An 18,222-nucleotide genomic window follows, 5' to 3' on the forward strand; every position below is an offset into this window, starting at 1 on the left:
TTTAAAATAACTATAACAATAATAAAAACCTACAACATGAATAAAACATATGACCACGTATTATAACATTAAGGATCCTACAATAATAATAATTCAATAAATACAAAAGGTTAAACTTTAAATATTAAGACAAAATCCAACTATAAAAAACTTCACAACAATAATAATAAAACAATTAACCTATAGAACAAATACAACAAAAAACAAGAAAAAAAATTACCATGAACATTAAATCAATAAAAAAAAACCTATAAAACGAATGGTACTCATTTAATATATATACAACCTAAGCATGCCACCTGCATTTACAATGAAACCCAAATATTAGAATATGTCAAAACCAAGAAATAAACCAAACTGGAAAGAAAAAGAAAAATAAAGAAAGGAAAATAAATAAATAAATAAAAATACAGGTGAACGTGTGTGTTTTACTCTGTGTGTGTGTGCAGTGTGTGTGCTGTGTGTGTGTGTGCTGTGTGTGTGTGTGTTGCTGTGTGTGTGTGCTGTGTGTGTGTGTGTTGCTGTGTGTGTGTGCTGTGTGTGTGCGTTTCTGTGTGTGTGTGCTGTGTGTGTGTGCAGTGTGGTACTGGTTGGAGCAAGGGCGGCTACTTGCTGCGGTTTTGCCGGATTGCTGGAGTGTTGCAGCGGTGTGGGCTGGAGATTGCTCTGCTATGATCGCTGGGTTCTGAGGGAACTCGCCGGAGTTGCAGCAAAGAAGGTGGCCGGAGCAGAGCGTGGAGACGTCTTCGGATTTCTGGTGCTCTGGTTCGTGGACCACCGGCGACGGCGGTAGCGTGGTAGCAGATGGGTCTCGGGTCTGCTGTGGAAGATGGATGATGGGGCAGCAGGGTGATGGAGAGGATGAGAAAGATGCCGGTCGTGGAGGCTGGGTGCGCCGGCGCGTGTGAAAGAGAAGGAGAAGAAGAAGAAGAACACCACGAGAATTTTTTTTATTTTTTTTTCTTCTTTGCTGTTTTGGCCTCCGCCCCCTTCGTTGTCTTGGCCTCCCTTCTTATAAAAAATTTTTGAAAACCCTAAAAACATTTCCTTTTTTGGATTTTATTTTTCTTTTTCTCTTTTTTTATTTTTATTCTTATGGTAATAATGAAAAAGGAAATAATATTAATAATAAGTATCATAATAATATAAGTATCCATAAGATAATAATAATAATAATACTACTATATTAATATTAAATAATAATAAATAATTATGGTAAAAATAAAAATAAAGTATTATCAGTAAATTAATAAAAATAGAGTAATAATACAAAAAGTAATAATAATAATGATATATCAAAAACAACAAAATAAATGAAAAATAAAAATAAGTATAGTAAAGTAAAAATAAAATAAAGATAATAAAAGTACTAGTAATAATAATAACAATGAAAAATAATAATAATGATAATAAAAATACTAGAAAAATAATAGTAAAGTACTAATAATATAGGAAAATAATAATAATAAAATAATAATAATAATAATAAAATAATAATAATAATAATAAAAATAAGAGGGGACCCAGTGTTCTATTTGGCTATGGCAAAAATAGGGTGTCTACACTTACCTTATGACTCAATTCTACAGAAGAGTCGGCAGCCACCCACAAAGCGGCTCTGACCCAAGTTTATTACATACCCTCACATATGATGGAGGAATGCTATGGTTACAACGTGATGCTTCGAGTGATTACAATACACATACAAGACACCCGTTCTGTAACGACCTACCTATTTTGCTTTATAAATTTTTTTTCCTTCATAACAACATTCATAATAACTCTAATATTCTGCTAAATTGATATAGTCATGATCAACTCGGACCCATGGGTGCCGAGAATATACCTGTCATACATCTCTGATACCTAAGCAGTAGAAAACATAAATTACATACATTTCATACAACATCGGACACAATAACACAGTTCTACTGAATCTGTCATATAAATAAAAACATCCACAAAAGGACCAAAAAGTATCCTAGGGTCATAACCCCAAAAACCAATCTGACCCTAGCTCAACTACTTACCATTCTGACAGGGTAGTTCAGTCAATCTCTACTGCTGCGGAGCTCTATCCGCCCTTCTATCTAGATTTCCTGAAATGTTTGTAATTCTAGGGTGAGACACCTCTTAGCAAGGGAGATAAACTAATATCAGTGTGTGGCAACATGATTATTATCGTGCTTGAACCTGAACTGTACATAATACGTATATATTTGATAAAACTGGCTGTATAAATTCTACGTAAAACATGATTCATCATATCATAATAAATAGCGTACTAAATTCTATAATCATGTAAATCATCTTCTATAGCTGTACAATACTGAAATAATACCAAGGATGGATAGCTAGCTGATGTCATGTCTTACCCCCCGCATGACAGGGTTGTGCGGCTCGAAGGCGGGACCTAGCAATGGTTGGCCGACCACACTAAGTCAACATATGTATGTAAGTACGATGGGCTTGTCCCAATTGGTCTGGACTGTCAGAGGAACACCTGCCCTACACTGAAGCCACATCGACTGCCATCTCCCACACTCTATCTGAGATGTGTGGTAGCACTAACATAAACTTGAACTTATACATATAGCTACGGTACCGTGCTCTGAAAGATTAAACTAAGTCATCCTGGTTCTGATAACATATAGTACATTTCATTCTGATACATAGCTATTTCGTATTTCTGAGTAATATCTGACATGATCATATTTTCATGGATTCTAACATATCATACAAAATTGAGGCATCTGCGTCGATTGTAAATCATGACATCTACGCCAGCCATATCATATAATATAAATCACGACATCTACGCAGGTCATATCATAACATATAAATCACGGCATCTACTCCGGCCATATCGTAACGTACTGAACATGAATTTTCTGCATTGTTTAACATAATATTTTAAACCATAATTTCTGTACTGCTTTCATGTTTTTTCTGTGTAACATGCTTATTTTGGAAAATCATATTATTCTGATTTAACATAATTTTCATGGAAATTTATACTCATGCCACACAAATATGAATAATATTCTAAATATAAAATTTGATCTGAAAATTATATTTTCTGGTAAAATATGCTACATCTATTTTCCTATTCAACAACAGTATTTTCAAACACTGTACTATACATATATAATTTATGAAAATAAATGTTGTATATTAATAAATAATTTCATGAAAAGTGTTGACTTAATTTATCCCCTTACCTGGCTTATTGAGAAGCCCACAAATCTAAACAAACCTATTCCTATGTGTTCCTAGTTCAACACCTTGAAATTCACATTTTCCAACAAATCAACATATACTAGTATAACACCTTCCAACAAATTCCCCTCAGTCCAGAAATACTCAATAACTTATAGAATTTAAAATAACCAACTTATCTAAATTTTGGGAAGGTGTCCAAATATTCCAAATCAAAATTCTGATCCGGTAGTATTGTAGAGAATCTTCCCAGGAGTAATGTGACGGCTTTTAATCGTCAAATAGGCGAGAATTGAAGCCGAAATCCTAGAGAAAAAGAGAGAGACAAATTTTTGAGAGAGAGAAAGAGAGAGAGGGTTTTGCATGTGAGTTTCTCGCTGAAAACCCGTTTTGAGCTTATTTATACACCTTTGAACACGTGACTTCGTTGACGAGACATGTCACCTTGTCGACAAGTCCAAGAAGTAAGTTCATCGACGAACTTGTAACCTTCGTCAATGAACTTCAGGCTCTGATATAACCCCTCTCGGTATTTTTCTGTCGACGAGACACGTGGTGCACAACGAACCTAAGAAGGAGTTCGTTGACGAGACCAGAGGGTTCGTCGACGAATCCTACTTAATTCCCTTTTTGAATTTCCTTTTTCCTTCCTCCTATTTACCTCTCTCTTTATTATTAAATGACTATTATTTTTCGGGTCTCTACATGTTCTACGAACGATACCTAATTAATTATGAATTATCTATAATTTGAATTTGATGGTCTTTAATTAACTCCTTAAAATAAACAAATAAAATAAATAAAATAAAATAAAATAAAAATAAAAATCAAAGTGCGATTTATGAATGTCTCATTAGATAAACCCCCCCCCCCCCTCAGAGCTAATAGAGGCGAGCTGTGAAATACCTCTTTACTATTTTTGAAATCTTCGGGATGCATCCACACAAAAACAAGTAAAATCATCAAAAAGTATCTTTGAAAACATTTCCAGATTTTTTTTTTCAAAAATCTTCGTAAAATTTTTCTGAAATTTTTCAATATTTTTCTGAAATTTTCTGATATTTTTAAAGATTTTTTCTCATTTTTTGGTATTTTTATTTTCCATTTCTTTTATTTTGATTCAAAATAACTCGAAATACTTTTATTGAGTTCAAAAATATTTTTTCCAAAATTTTCTTTATTTTTTAATGATTTTTTCATTATTTTTCTTCAATTAAAAAAACCAATTAAAAAATAAATAAAGAAAATATCATTAAACACAATAGAAAAAAAAAAAAAAATTGAAAGAGAAAAAGTGTACTTATCAATTGCCTTTTCTTCAATTTGACCATAAAACTGTAGGCTTCTTTGTGGATTACAATACTTGAAGCTGCTACTACAATGGAGCTATTGTATGAGGCACGAAACCAACGTTGAAACAGCTCCAAATGAAAATTCGACTGCCCATAATGAAGAAGGATGAGTCATGCACAACTTTCCAAAAATTTTAACTCAATCGAATGAGAAATGTTCATCCGAACATCTAGATCAAATTGACTGCGCAGGCACTTCCAATCCTGAAGTTGTTGTTGCAATGGGGGGTTGCTGTCCAAGCCATGAAACCAAAGTTGTGAATCTTTAAATGATAATCTGCCCGTCTAGAATGAAGAAGGATGAATTTGGAACAATCTGTCAAAAGTTCAGTTCAATCAGACAAGACATTACCATCCGATTGTCTAGACCATGCTGACATGCGCAGGCACCTCCAATCTTGAAGCTGCTGTTGCAATAGAGCTCTTTTCCAAGCCATGAAACCAATGTTGTAAGGCTTGAAATGACAATCCGACCATACAAAATGATGATTAATGAGCCATGAACAACCTATAAAAATTTCAATTTAATCAGATGAGAAATTACTATCCGATGGTCTAGATCAAGTTGACATGCACATGCATCTCCAATCCTGAAGCCGCTGCAGCTGTAATGGGGCTGTTTTCCAAGTTACAAAGCTCCAAATAACAATATGACCGTATAGAATGAATACAAATAAGTTATAAACCACCTATCAAAATTTTAGCTCAATTAGACGAGAAATTACCATCTGATTGTCTAGGTCAAGCTGACTGCGCAGACACCTCCAATCCTAAATTTTCAGCAAAAACAATTTTTTTCTCCTTCACTCTTTCTTAGCACGTAGCTCTCTGTTTTTTTTTTTCCTCCTCTCTTCTTGTGTTGTGTCCTTTCATTCTCTTCAAAAGCCTCTATTTATAGGCTTAGTGATTCAACCAACTTTAAATTTGATTTGAACAATCAATTTCTAATGGATCAATCAAACTTAACACAAATTGATAATTTGACTAATCACGCCAATCAAATTTACTTTTGATTTTTGCACATTTCACACAAGTTTATTTTTTTGATTTTTCCTCGTAGGTTTAAATTGGAGGCTTGAATATGTTGATTCACATTTATTTTTTTTAAAAAAAATTTTGATCTAAAAATGTAGTTCCCTTTTCTCTACATTTTGTATTTTTTTGTATTTGCATTTTTTTTTTGTATTTTTTTGTATGAAATTAAAATTCTTTTTTTTTTCCCTTCGTTTTTGTAATATAAGACCCTTGGAAAAATTAGGGTGTTTACAATATGCACTCTTGGGATTTGACTATCAATCACTTGTAAAGGGCGATTGACCACCTAGTAACCCAACAACTACTTTTTCAAATCAAACAGAGGGCGGTTGGCTGCTTGAATGAACCAGTCGACCGCCTATAGGCAAATTTCATGAAAACATGCATTTTTTAGCTTTTGAATATGTAGAAACATATATTAACATTTCTAACATACATTATTGACATAAATGAATGGAGATATCATAAAACATCGAACATGTACATTCAAAAAGCATCAACATGTTTCATCATAAAAAAATTCAAAAAAAACATGTGAAAAAGAATGAAGTGGTAGTTTAGACATTAATCTTATTGAAGGAAAATCCTCTATAGATCAAGTGGAGGACTCTCTCACTTTAGTTTACTCCCTAAATACCCACAAAACAATGAATAAGAGATGGCATCTCTATTTCTTTCTTTTAACCCAAACTGCCTATTTGACCTCACAAAACACTTAAAAAATCATCTCCTTGCCTCCACTTGGACATGTCATCATATTTCTCCCAAGAGGTCCTTTTATAAACCTCTAATGGGATGAAAGAAAAAGGCTCTTTGAATTTAATTTTTAAAATTCAAATTCAATTTTAACTATCACCAATTACCAAACACCAACTACCAATGTCGTTGCTTTACATGCAACAACTTTAGGACACATGGCATGCCTAGATCTCCTACACAATCACAAAAAAATAACATAAAATTTTAAATTTTATTAGGTTTAGTCGACTGACTAAATGGGTTGGTCAACCACCTTCTGGTGCTACCAAGCAAAAAAGGGCGGGAAGGACGTTGATTGCCATCCTATAATGGCCATTTGACTACCTAGTAGAAAATTTTCTCTCTATATATTTTCTTGAATTTTGATATCTTCATTTGAACTAAGATTTATTTGATAAAAAAATGGTTGTCAACGAGAAACAATTGATCAAGTGCATAATCCACTAAAATGTTTTGGTCTTGGGAGATTTAATTTTTTGTAATTAGTTAAAGCTATAAACAACTTGTTTTTATGCTGTCCATTGCCATTTTTAATAATATGTTTTTTATGTTGTGCCCAAAAAAATAAATAAATAAAAGAGAAATGATCATGTAATTTTATTTTATTTTTTTAAAATCTACTTATAGAAATGAGGTTAATGTCTCAAATCAATGAGAACAATAGAGGAAAAAAATTCATTGGAAATTTTGGTAAAAGTTTATGATTATTCATGAAAATATTTAAAGCTCAAGTGCCTATAGAGTAGCCTAAAAACTCTCATTATTTTTATTTATAATTTCACTATTTTTAATTGAACATGTCATTGTAGGGAAACATAATCCCAAAATCATGGAGACCCATGCTTTGTCCCTTTCACAATTGAAAAATGTTCATACTTTTATGAATACCATTTGTACTTAATATTTATATATCCTTTTTCTTATTTTATTTATATTTTTCATTTTCCTTTCCTTAATTACTTCAAATTATTTCAAAAGCTAAATTTTGTGAAAAAATATTCTCCCCCACAAAAATTGATCAATAAACATAACTTTGGTTGAAGGAAAAGTCACTTGCAATGTCACTAAAAATTTGCAAATATTGAAATTCCTCCAAATTTTCAAAAGTAAACAAAAATATAATAAATTAAATAAAAATATTTTTGCACTTCCAAAAAAAATTAAAACATTTTTTAGTTGAATTTCATCCCCACAAATATTTTAGACATTCTAAATTAAGTTTCAGTCGTCATATTTTATTCTCATTAATTTTAACAATTGTAGTAAAATTTTGAAAATACGATCTTTGACTGAAATTTTTTATTTGAAAAATTACAAAATTTTAAATGTGAACATCAAAGAAACCTTCTAAAGGAATAATTTCCATTCCCAACTAAGTGGTATATGGTATCTTGGAATTGACTAATTTTATAGTTTTACATTTCAAGTTCTTATGTTAAGAACATTTTCACATGACATTTTCATCTCTTTGTCCTCAAAACATAAAGTGTGACTATTTTGTTTCTTAACTTTCAAACTTACTACTTTCACTTTGTAAAGTTGAAATTTTATGGATATTTAGGTTTGAAATATGTTGTCTAAAATTATATGTTTATTTGTATTACCATAATTCACATATTGTGATACTGAACTTGTAATGGCATTATTTTGTTTTGTAAAATTCTCTTTATGGGTAAAAATGTTTATAAATGTTTTAGCAATGGAAAAAAATTAAAATTAAATTAATTTTATTAAAAAATTATATAAAATATAAGCGGAAAAACATTTTAGTCAATTTTCAATCTTGTACTTAATTAAAGTGGATTTAAAATTTTTAATCTTCATACATAGTTGGATTGTTTCAAGATACTTAAAGTGGGTTTGAAATATAATGATTAACTAGTTTCTATTTTAATATTTATTATTTTGGATATTTATTTTTAAATTCACATTTAATTAATTTAGCTTTAAATGTATTTGTAACGATTAATTCATTAATATTTAATAATTACTATAGTGATTCCAAAAAATAAATAAATAAATAAATAAATAAATAATTAATTAAAATTATTAATTAAATAATATAATATAATATATTATATAATAATAATAATAATAATATTATTATTATTATTATTATTATTATTATTATTATAAACATTCCTTAAAAGAAACCACCCCCTAGCTCACTCTCTTGTCTCTCTGCTCTCACCCTCTCTCTATTTCTCTCTGCGGTCTCTCTCGTCACACTCTCTCTCTCTCTCTCTCTCTCTCTCTCTCTCTCTCTCTCTCTCTCTCTCTTCAATTTCTCGGCATTTCTCAGCCTAATAAAAAAACGAACACCATATCTAGATCCTAACTTCGCTCCTAAACATTTTAACCGGAGTGAATTCGTTGTTAGGAGTAGGCACCACTCCACTACTAAGATAAGAGTAATATATTATGTCAGGTATTTTAGAAAATTTACCCGATTAAATTGAAGCACATGAATTTAATTAGATTTGTATTATTTAAAATATGTCCGATTTAAATTGAGTATGTGAAATTAATTATATTTATGTCCAGATTTTATTTTAAAAATAAGTTTGAGTTAAATTAAATTGCAAGGATTTGATTATAGCAGCTTTTTGGGAATATTTTGGAATTGAATTAAATAGGTGAAATTAATTCTACCCTCGTTGTCAGCAAAAATATATTTTTCCCAAACAGTTATTATATAATGGATTATCACTCAAACTGTGTGACATGAGTTTAATTATTTTTATCACATAAATGAGTTTTTTAGAATATTTTATGTATATTCAAAACAATTACGATATGATAATGATTTTTAAAAAATGTTATAAATATTATGGAATTACGATATGACAGTTCAGCCAGTTTAATATCATGTTCAGTACGATATGACAGTTTAGTTGGCTTAATGTCAAGTTCAGTAAATTATGATAGTTCAGCAAGCTTAATGCCGTAATTAGTATATTATGACAGTTTAGCTGACTTAATGTCGTGATCAGTTATGAAATAATGAGTTTATACAGAAATATGATATGACAGTTTATGCAAAATTATAAAACTGAGATTTATGTTACAGCTATATTATATGAATTGTATTATATGGTAGCAGAACCCTGATGGATTAGTTAAAATTCAGAGTACGGTACCATAGCTATTATGTTAGATCAGTGCCACCACACTTCTTAGATAGAGTGTTGGTGAATGGTAGTCGATTGGGCCATTGAAGAGTAGGATATCCCTTCTGGTAGTTCAAACTAGGTTGGGCGGCCAATCGTACAAACAAACGCGTTACGTTTGACTTAGCGTGGTAGGCCAGCCATAACTAAGTCTCGTCTACGGGATGCACAACCCAATCATGTGGGGGTAATACATGATATCAGCTAACTATCCATCAAGAGGAAACTTTCAATATTATATAGATATATCAAATGATTTACATATTCAGAGAAACTTATTATAATAAAATATGTTTATGTTGAAAAGTACATATTTACCAAACTTACATATGTATGAGTACATATTTATATGATTTACCAGTTAAAGTAAATTATTTACTGGATATGTTTATGATACATTAGAACTCATGTTATCACACACTGATGATAATTTATTCCTTCTTACTGAGAGGTGTCTTATCCCAATATTCTTAACATTTCAGGAAATGCGAGAAACTAAGGTTAGAGAACTCCGAGGCAGGTTCAAGATAGTTTTGTCAAAAGTAAGTGCCTGTGAGTACTAATATGTATATAATTATATTTTGTACACCATGGGTTGTAATTATGGTTATGGGAAGATATTTGTGTGATGATTGATGGTATTAGAACTCTGGTATTGTATCTGAGATTTTATGTATATGTTTCCACTATTTGGATTAGATGAATTATGGACAGGTATACCCGTTATCCCACTTTAGGTTAGTATAGTTTTGGTATCAGAGTATTTTTATATTATAATAGTATAATTTTTGGGTCGTCACAGTTTGGTATCAGAGCCTAGGTTGTTAGGTTCTGTAGACTTCAGCGGATAACAATATCAGTATAGGAATGGATCTTTATGTGGGTAGGAAATGGGGTAGATCAAGATTTTAGTAAGTCATTATTGGAGGTTAAAGAAGAATTTAGGGTTTTGTCTTGCAGCTTGGAGGCAGGATTTCCATGAAGGTTTTTGTGATTTTCTTGAGACAACGGTTTCAGAAAAGTCATGGTAAACTATCGTCGGTTCTTGTTTTTGAGTAGTAAGACTGAATCTTAAATTGGAATCATGGATGTAAGTTCGTTGATTGTATGATGATATTTTATGGTTTCTTAGTTAGATAAATGCACTGACCGTGTTATGATATTGGGATTCTAACACTTTCTTGTCCTAATTTCTAGATGGACCCTGGAAAAAACAATGCAAATGTTGGAGGTAGTAGAGACGCGGGGCCTTCCAGCATGGGTGGCAGTGATTCAGATACATTGTTGTGTAGTATAGCCCAGTCGGTTATGACAGAGATAGCAAGAAACTCAAGAGAACAAAACTACCCAGTAGCTCATCAGGGATGTACAATAGAACAATTCACTCGTATGATCCCCCCAGTTTTCTTGGGGGGAGCCGACCCATTTGCTGCAGAAAACTAGGTCCAGGAAATTAAAGAAATACTAGCAATCTTTCCTTGTACTGAGGAACAAAAAGTCTTATTCACCACTTTCAAGATGACGAAGGAGGCTAAGCGCTAGTGGAGACCAGTGAAGCTATTAGAGGAGCAGAGGTTGGCACCCATAACTTTGATCTAGAGCCGCTTTAAGGAAATTTTCTTCGATTGGTATTTTCATGCTACTACCAAAATTGCTAAAGCAAAAGAATTTTTGAATTTGACCCAGGAGCACCTGACAGTTCAGCGGTGTGCAGCTAAATTTGTAGAGCTATCCCATTTTTCCCCATATATGGTACCAGATGAGGAGAAGAAGGCGAGGAGATTTGAGAGAGGCCCGAGGCAGGGTATTTATGAATAGGTAGTGGCTTTCTAGGTCTAGAACTTTTTAGAATTGGTGGATAAAGTCACAGTGATAGAGACCAGCCTACAGAGAGGTGCTGGGGTGCAGAGTCAGAGGAAGAGGCCCACGCCTCCTAAATTCCAAGCAGGTACCAGTTAAAATCCATAGAAGAGACACAATGGGGGGTAGAGACAGGAGATAGGGAGGTAAGTGTATCAGGGTAATAAAATATATCCTACTTGCCCTAGATGTAACAAGAGGCAAGTGGGAGAATGCCAAGTCGGAATGAATGTTTGCTATCAGTGTGGTAGATTTGGTCACATGGCACAAGACTATCGTGCGCTGCCTAGCTACATGCCCGCTCTTAGACAATTTCGGGGAAATAACCAAGCATCGTGAGGTGGCCAATAAAGGAACACCACCTAGGTGTGGGTTTATGCACTTACACCAAATGATGCAAAGACTGCAGGTGACGCGGTGATAGGTATTATTGTTATGTTTTCAATTAAAGCTGTTGTTTTGTCTTATTCTGGAGCAACACAATCTTTCGTTTCTTTGGGGTTTATCAAATTGTTTGGGGTAGAAACTCAGTTATTAGACGTCAAATTATTTGTGGCCACATCGACAGGAACAGTAGTGGTATGTAGGAAGGTGCTTAAGGGCTATCTAGTGAATATTCAAGGAAGAATGTTACTAGACGATTTAGTAGTGTTTGATATGCATGAGTTTAATGTGATTTTGGGAATGGACTGGCTAGCTTCCAACTATGCTAGTATTGATTGTTACAAGAAAGATGCAGTATTCAGACCTCCTGGGGAGTAGGAGTACAGGTTTGTTGGGTCGAGTGTGCACTCCTCACCATAGATATTGTCAGCCATTCAGGCGAGAAGGTTACTTCTGGAGGGATGTCAGGGGTACTTAACCTGCGTGAAGGAAGCACCATGGGGAGACTTAAAGATTGAAGATATTCCAGTGGTGAGAGAGTTCTCAGATGTATTCCCAGAGGATTTACCTAGGTTGCCTCCCGACTGTGAAATTGAATTTGCTATTGATTTATTTCCAAGGACGGCACCAATCTCTAAGGCTCCCTACAAAATGGCTTCGGTAGAGTTGAAATTGCAAGAATTACTGGATAAGGGGTTTATTAGACCCAGTGTGTCACCTTAAGGCGCACCAATTTTGTTTGTTAAAAAGAATGATGGGTCGATGAGGATGTGTATTGACTATCAGGAAATAAATAAAGTGACAATTAAGAATAAACTCGCTATCCTGAATTGATGATTTGTTTGACCAACTCTAGGGAACACAAGTTTATTCTAAGATTGACCTTTGATGTGGGTATCATCAGGTGAAAGTCAAGGCAGAATATGTTCCAAAGACTGCTTTCCGAACCAGGTATGACCATTATGAGTTTTTGGTTATGCCTTTCGAACTGACTAATGCCCCTACGATATTTATGGACCTGATTAACAGGGTCTTCCATAAATACCTAGATTAGTTTTTGGTGGTGTTTATAGATGATATTCTAGTTTATTTGAGGAATCCCAGAGGAACATGAAAATCATTTGAGGTTGGTACTTCATTTGCTAAAGGAAAAGAAACTTTATGCTAAACTCAAGAAATGTGAATTGTGGCTAGAGAAAGTTGCATTCCTTGGACATGTGATATCCAGGGATGGTGTTTCCATAGATCCGAGTAAAATAGAGGAGGTAGTGGAATAGGTGAGACCAAGGAATGTTCAAGAGGACAGAAGTTTCTTGAGTTTGGCAGGATACTACCGGCGATCCGTGAAGGGACTTTCTAAACTATTGGGTCTTCTGACATGGTTGACAAGGGAGAATGTAAATTTTGAGTGGACAAATGAATATGAATGAAGTTTTTAGGAATTAAAGCAGTGACTCGTCACTACTCAGATTTTAACTATTCCATTAGGAGATGGTTGATTTGTAATTTATAGTGATGCGTCTCAGAAGGGATTGGGGTGTGTTTTGATGAAATAGGGAAAAGTGGTGGCTTATGCTTCTCAGTAACTCAAGGAGTACAAGAAGAACTACTCCACACATGATTTGGAATTGGCAGCAGTGGTATATGAGTTAAAAATCATTACCTGCATGGTGGAAGGTGTGAAATTTTCACAAATCATAAAAGTTTATAGTACTTTTTCATGCAGAAGGAGGTGAATATAAGGTAGAGAAGATGGCTAGAGCTAATTAAGGACTATGACTACACTATCATCTATCACCTAGGGAAAGCTAATGTGGTAGTTGATGGCTTGAGCCAGAAATTAGGGAGTGCATCAGTATCAGCAATGGTAACCTAACATCAGATCATGATGGATCTAGAAAGACTTGGTGTGAAACTAGTAAAGGGAAGTCATCAAGCATTCATTGTGAGTCTGGTAATTCAGCCCACTTTATTGGAGAGGATTAAGACTGCTCAGATGAAAGACATAGAATTGGTAAAAATTATGGGTACGGGACAGAGTGAACTAATGGCAGATTTTAATGTTTTAGATAATGGACTTTTGAGATTCCATACCAGATTATGTGTAACTAATGATGCTGAGATTCAAACAATTATTTTGGAAGAGGTACATCGCTCCTTTTGCACAATACACTTAGGAAGCACTAAAATGTATAGAGATCTGCAAGAATCCTCCTGGTGGAGTAATATGAAAATAGAAATTTCCCGATAAGTAGAGAAGTGCTTGACATGTCAGCAGGTAAAGGCTGAGCATCAAAGACCGACATGACTATTGCAACCACTTCACATTCCAGAATGGAAGTGGGAGCACATTTTCATGGACTTCATCATGAGGTTGCCATCGGAACTGCATGGGCAAAACATCATTTGGGTAGTAGTAGATCGATTGACATAGACTGCCCATTTTCTTCTAATTAAGGCTAACTACTTTATGAATAGGTTGGTAGAATTGTATATTTAGGAGATAGTTAGACTTCATGGCGTGTCAGTGTCCATCGTATCAAAGCAGGACCCACGGTTCACATCCCAGTTTTGGAAGAGCTTATAGAGGGTCTTGGGATCCCAACTGACATTTAGGGCAACATTTCACCCCAGACCAATGGACAGTTAGAAAGGATAATTCAGATACTAAAAGATATGTTGCGAGCTTTTGTGCTGAATTTATGAGGAAGTTGGATTCAATATCTGTCACTAGTAGAGTTTGCTTATAATAATAGCTATCAGGCCAGTATTAGGATGACACCATATGAAACATTATACGGTTGGAGGTGCCAAACTCCAATATATTAGGATGAAGTTAGTGAAAGGCAAATTCCAGGGCCAGAAATTGTATAGCAAATTTATGAGAAAATCAGACTTATTTAGGAAAGAATTAAAACAGCCCAAAGTTGACAGAAAAGCTGTGCAGATACCCGCTATCAGAAGTTGGAGTTTGGGGTAGAAGATAATGTATTCTTGAAAATTGCGCCAATGAAAGGAGTTATGAGATTTGAGAAGAAAGGTAAGCTAAGCCCTACGTATATTAGGTCATTTGAGATACTAGAAAGAATTGGTCTAGTTGCCTACAGGTTAGTGTTACCCTCAACATTATCCAGGATCCACAACGTCTTTCATGTGTCTATGTTGAAGAAGTATGTCCCAGGTCCATCACACGTAATAAGTTATGAGGCACTGGAGCTTGTAGATACTTTATCCTATGATGAAGTGCCAGTTCAGATCCTAGATTGGAAAGAACAAAAATTACGTACTAAGAAAATTCTGTTGGTAAAGGTACTTTGGAGGAATCATGCAGTTGAGGAAGCCTCATGGGAATTAGAAAAGGAGATACGTCAGAAGTATCTGCAATTAATTGATGAGGCCCCAACACTAGGCAGTTTAGTGTGACTGTTCAGGTAAGTATTCATCTGTATGTAAGTTGGTTTTGTGCAGGGTAATTAGTTGAGTGTAATTAGTTGTAAATCTAAATGTGATGATTTTTATGTTGAGTGGTTTTGGGAGAGTTTTTGTTTGGGCTATTTGTAATCTCCTAGAGCCGTTTATGTAACCACGATATTCCTACGCCATAAGTGAGGGTTATTAATAAATTGAAACGGGGCTGCTATGTGGGTGGCCGTCGTCTTTTTCTAGAGTTGGGTAAACATTTCAGTAATTTCTTAACAAATTTCGATGACGAAATTCTTTTATAAGAAGGGAAGAATGTAGTGATTCAAAAAAAAAAAAATTAATTAATTAATATAATATAATATAATATTATATATATATATATATATATAATAAATTAATCTGGATGCCTAGAAGCATCCATATTACATTCCTAAAAAGAAACCCCTCCGCTCACTCTCTCATCTCTATGCTCTCACCCTCTCTCTGCACTCTCTCGTCACACTCTCTCTCTTCAATTTCTTGACATTTCTTAGCCTAATCAAAAAACAAACACCATATCCAGGTCCTAACTTCGCTTCTGAACATTTTAACCAGAGTGAATTCGTCGTTGGGACGTCGTAGACACCACTCCAGGGCTAAGGTAAAGAGAATAAATTATGTCAGATATTTTAGAAAATTTACCCGATTAAATTGAAGCACGTGAATTTAATTATATTTGTGTTATTTAAAATATGTCCATTTTAAATTGAGTATGTGAAATTAATTATATTTATGTCCAAATTTTATTTTAAAAATATACCTGAGCTAAGTTAAACTGCATGAATTTGATTATATTAGCTTTTTGGGAATATTTTGGAATTGAATTAAATAGGTGAAATTAATTCTACCCTCGTTGTTAGCAAAAATATATTTTTCCTAAGCAGTTATTATATTATGGATTATCACTCAAACTGCGTGACATGAGTTTAATTATTTTTATCACATAAATGAGTTTGTTAGAATATTTTATGTATATTCAGAACAAGTACGATATGATAATGATTTTCAGAAAATGTTATAAATATTATGAAATTATAATATAACAGTTAAGCTGACTTAATGCCGTGTTGAGTACGATATGACAATTTAGTTGGCTTAATGCCATATTTAGTATATTATGATAGTTCAGCGGGTTTAATGCCGCGATCAGTATATTATGAAAGTTTAGCCGGTTAAATGCCGTGATCAGTTATGAAATGATGAGTTTATACAGAAATATGATATGACAGTTTCATGAAAAACTATAAAAATGAGATTTATGTTATAGTTATATTATATGAATTGTATTATATGGTAGCAGAGTCTTGATGGATTAATTCAGATTCAGAGCACAGTATCGTAGCTATTATGTTAGATCAGTGTCACCACACTTCTTAGATAGAGTATTGGTGAATGGTAGTCGATTGGGCCATTGAAGAGTAGGATATCTCTTCTAGTAGTCTGGACTAGGTTGGAGTGGCCAATCGTACCTGCAGATGCGTTATGTTTGACTTAGCGTGGTAGGTCAGTCATAGTTAAGTCTCGCCTACGGGCTGCATAATCCAATCATATGGGGTAATACATGATATCAGCTAACTATCCATGCAGGAGAAAATTTCAGTACTATACAGATATATCATATGATTTACATATATAGAGAAACTTATAATGATAAAGTATGTTTATGTTGAAAAGTATGTATTTACCAGACTACATATGTATGAGTAGAGATTTACATGATTTACTAGTTAAAGTAAATTATTTATAGGATATGTTTATGATATACTAGAACTCATGTTATCACACACCGATGATAATTTTTTCCTTCTTACTAAGACGTCTCTCACTCCAATATTCTTAACATTTCAGGAAATACGAGAAACCAAGATCATAGAACTCTGGGGCGGGGTCAAGATAGTTTTGTCAAAAGTAAGTGTTTGTGAGTACTAATATGTATATAGTGATGTTTTGTAGACCATGAGTTGTAATTATGGTTATGGGAAGATATTTGTGTGATGATTGATGGTATTAGAACTTTAGTATTGTATCTGAGATTTTATGTATATGTTTCCGCTGTTTGGATTAGATGAATTATGGACAAGTATACCTGTTATCCCACTTTGGGTTTGGGTCAGTATAGTTTTGGTATCAGAATATTTTTATATTTATAGAAGTATAATTTTTGGGTTGCTACAATTACGCCTTTAAATATTTAGTTATGTCATGATTAGCAAAATGAAATGGTAGGAATAAAAAAGAATGAAAATTTGAGTACAAAACAATAAGAAATCAAGTAATAAATTCAAGTTTATTCTACCCAATTGCAATCCATTCTTATGTACAAAACATGTACTTAGTGCTTAATGATGAAAATAGTTGTAGTGATTAAAATGTGGTGTATAGTTATTTATAATTTAATTCAACTGCGAAAATGAATCCATTCAAAATTTCAAATTATTTTAGCTTGAGGAATTTAAATTGCCAATTTTAAGGTTATTTGTTTCTATTTTTTATTTAAACTATTTTTAAAAATTTTTCTTCCATATTTTTTAAGGATGACATGTGATCTAAAATTTCCTAATTTTAATTTTTTAAAATTAAAAAATTCAGTATTTGGAATGTTTTTTTTTTTTTAAACTAAAAAAAAATAACAATATTTTGTAAGTCACTAAAGGACAAAGAATAAAAAACAATTCCCATCCTTGGCACTTGTAGTTTACATTACCAACTTATTATTTAAATAAATATTTATCACCTAACATAACAGAAAATTAATGACAACATTAAATGTAAAGTACTTTCACAAAATAGTAACATCTAGGACATTTAAAACTTGGAAAGTAGAAGTGGGGAACCACCTTTTCATATTTAGTTTTTAAGGAAAATCATATAAAAATAAAAAATATTTTAATTTATTAATGAAAATTTAATTTTATACATGATTAATATATGATTTTTAAAGTTTCAAATAATATTAAAATAAATTTTCATTTTTAATAATA

Source organism: Malania oleifera, chromosome 3 (genome assembly GCF_029873635.1).
Source record: "Malania oleifera isolate guangnan ecotype guangnan chromosome 3, ASM2987363v1, whole genome shotgun sequence".
Lineage (NCBI taxonomy): Eukaryota > Viridiplantae > Streptophyta > Magnoliopsida > Santalales > Ximeniaceae > Malania > Malania oleifera.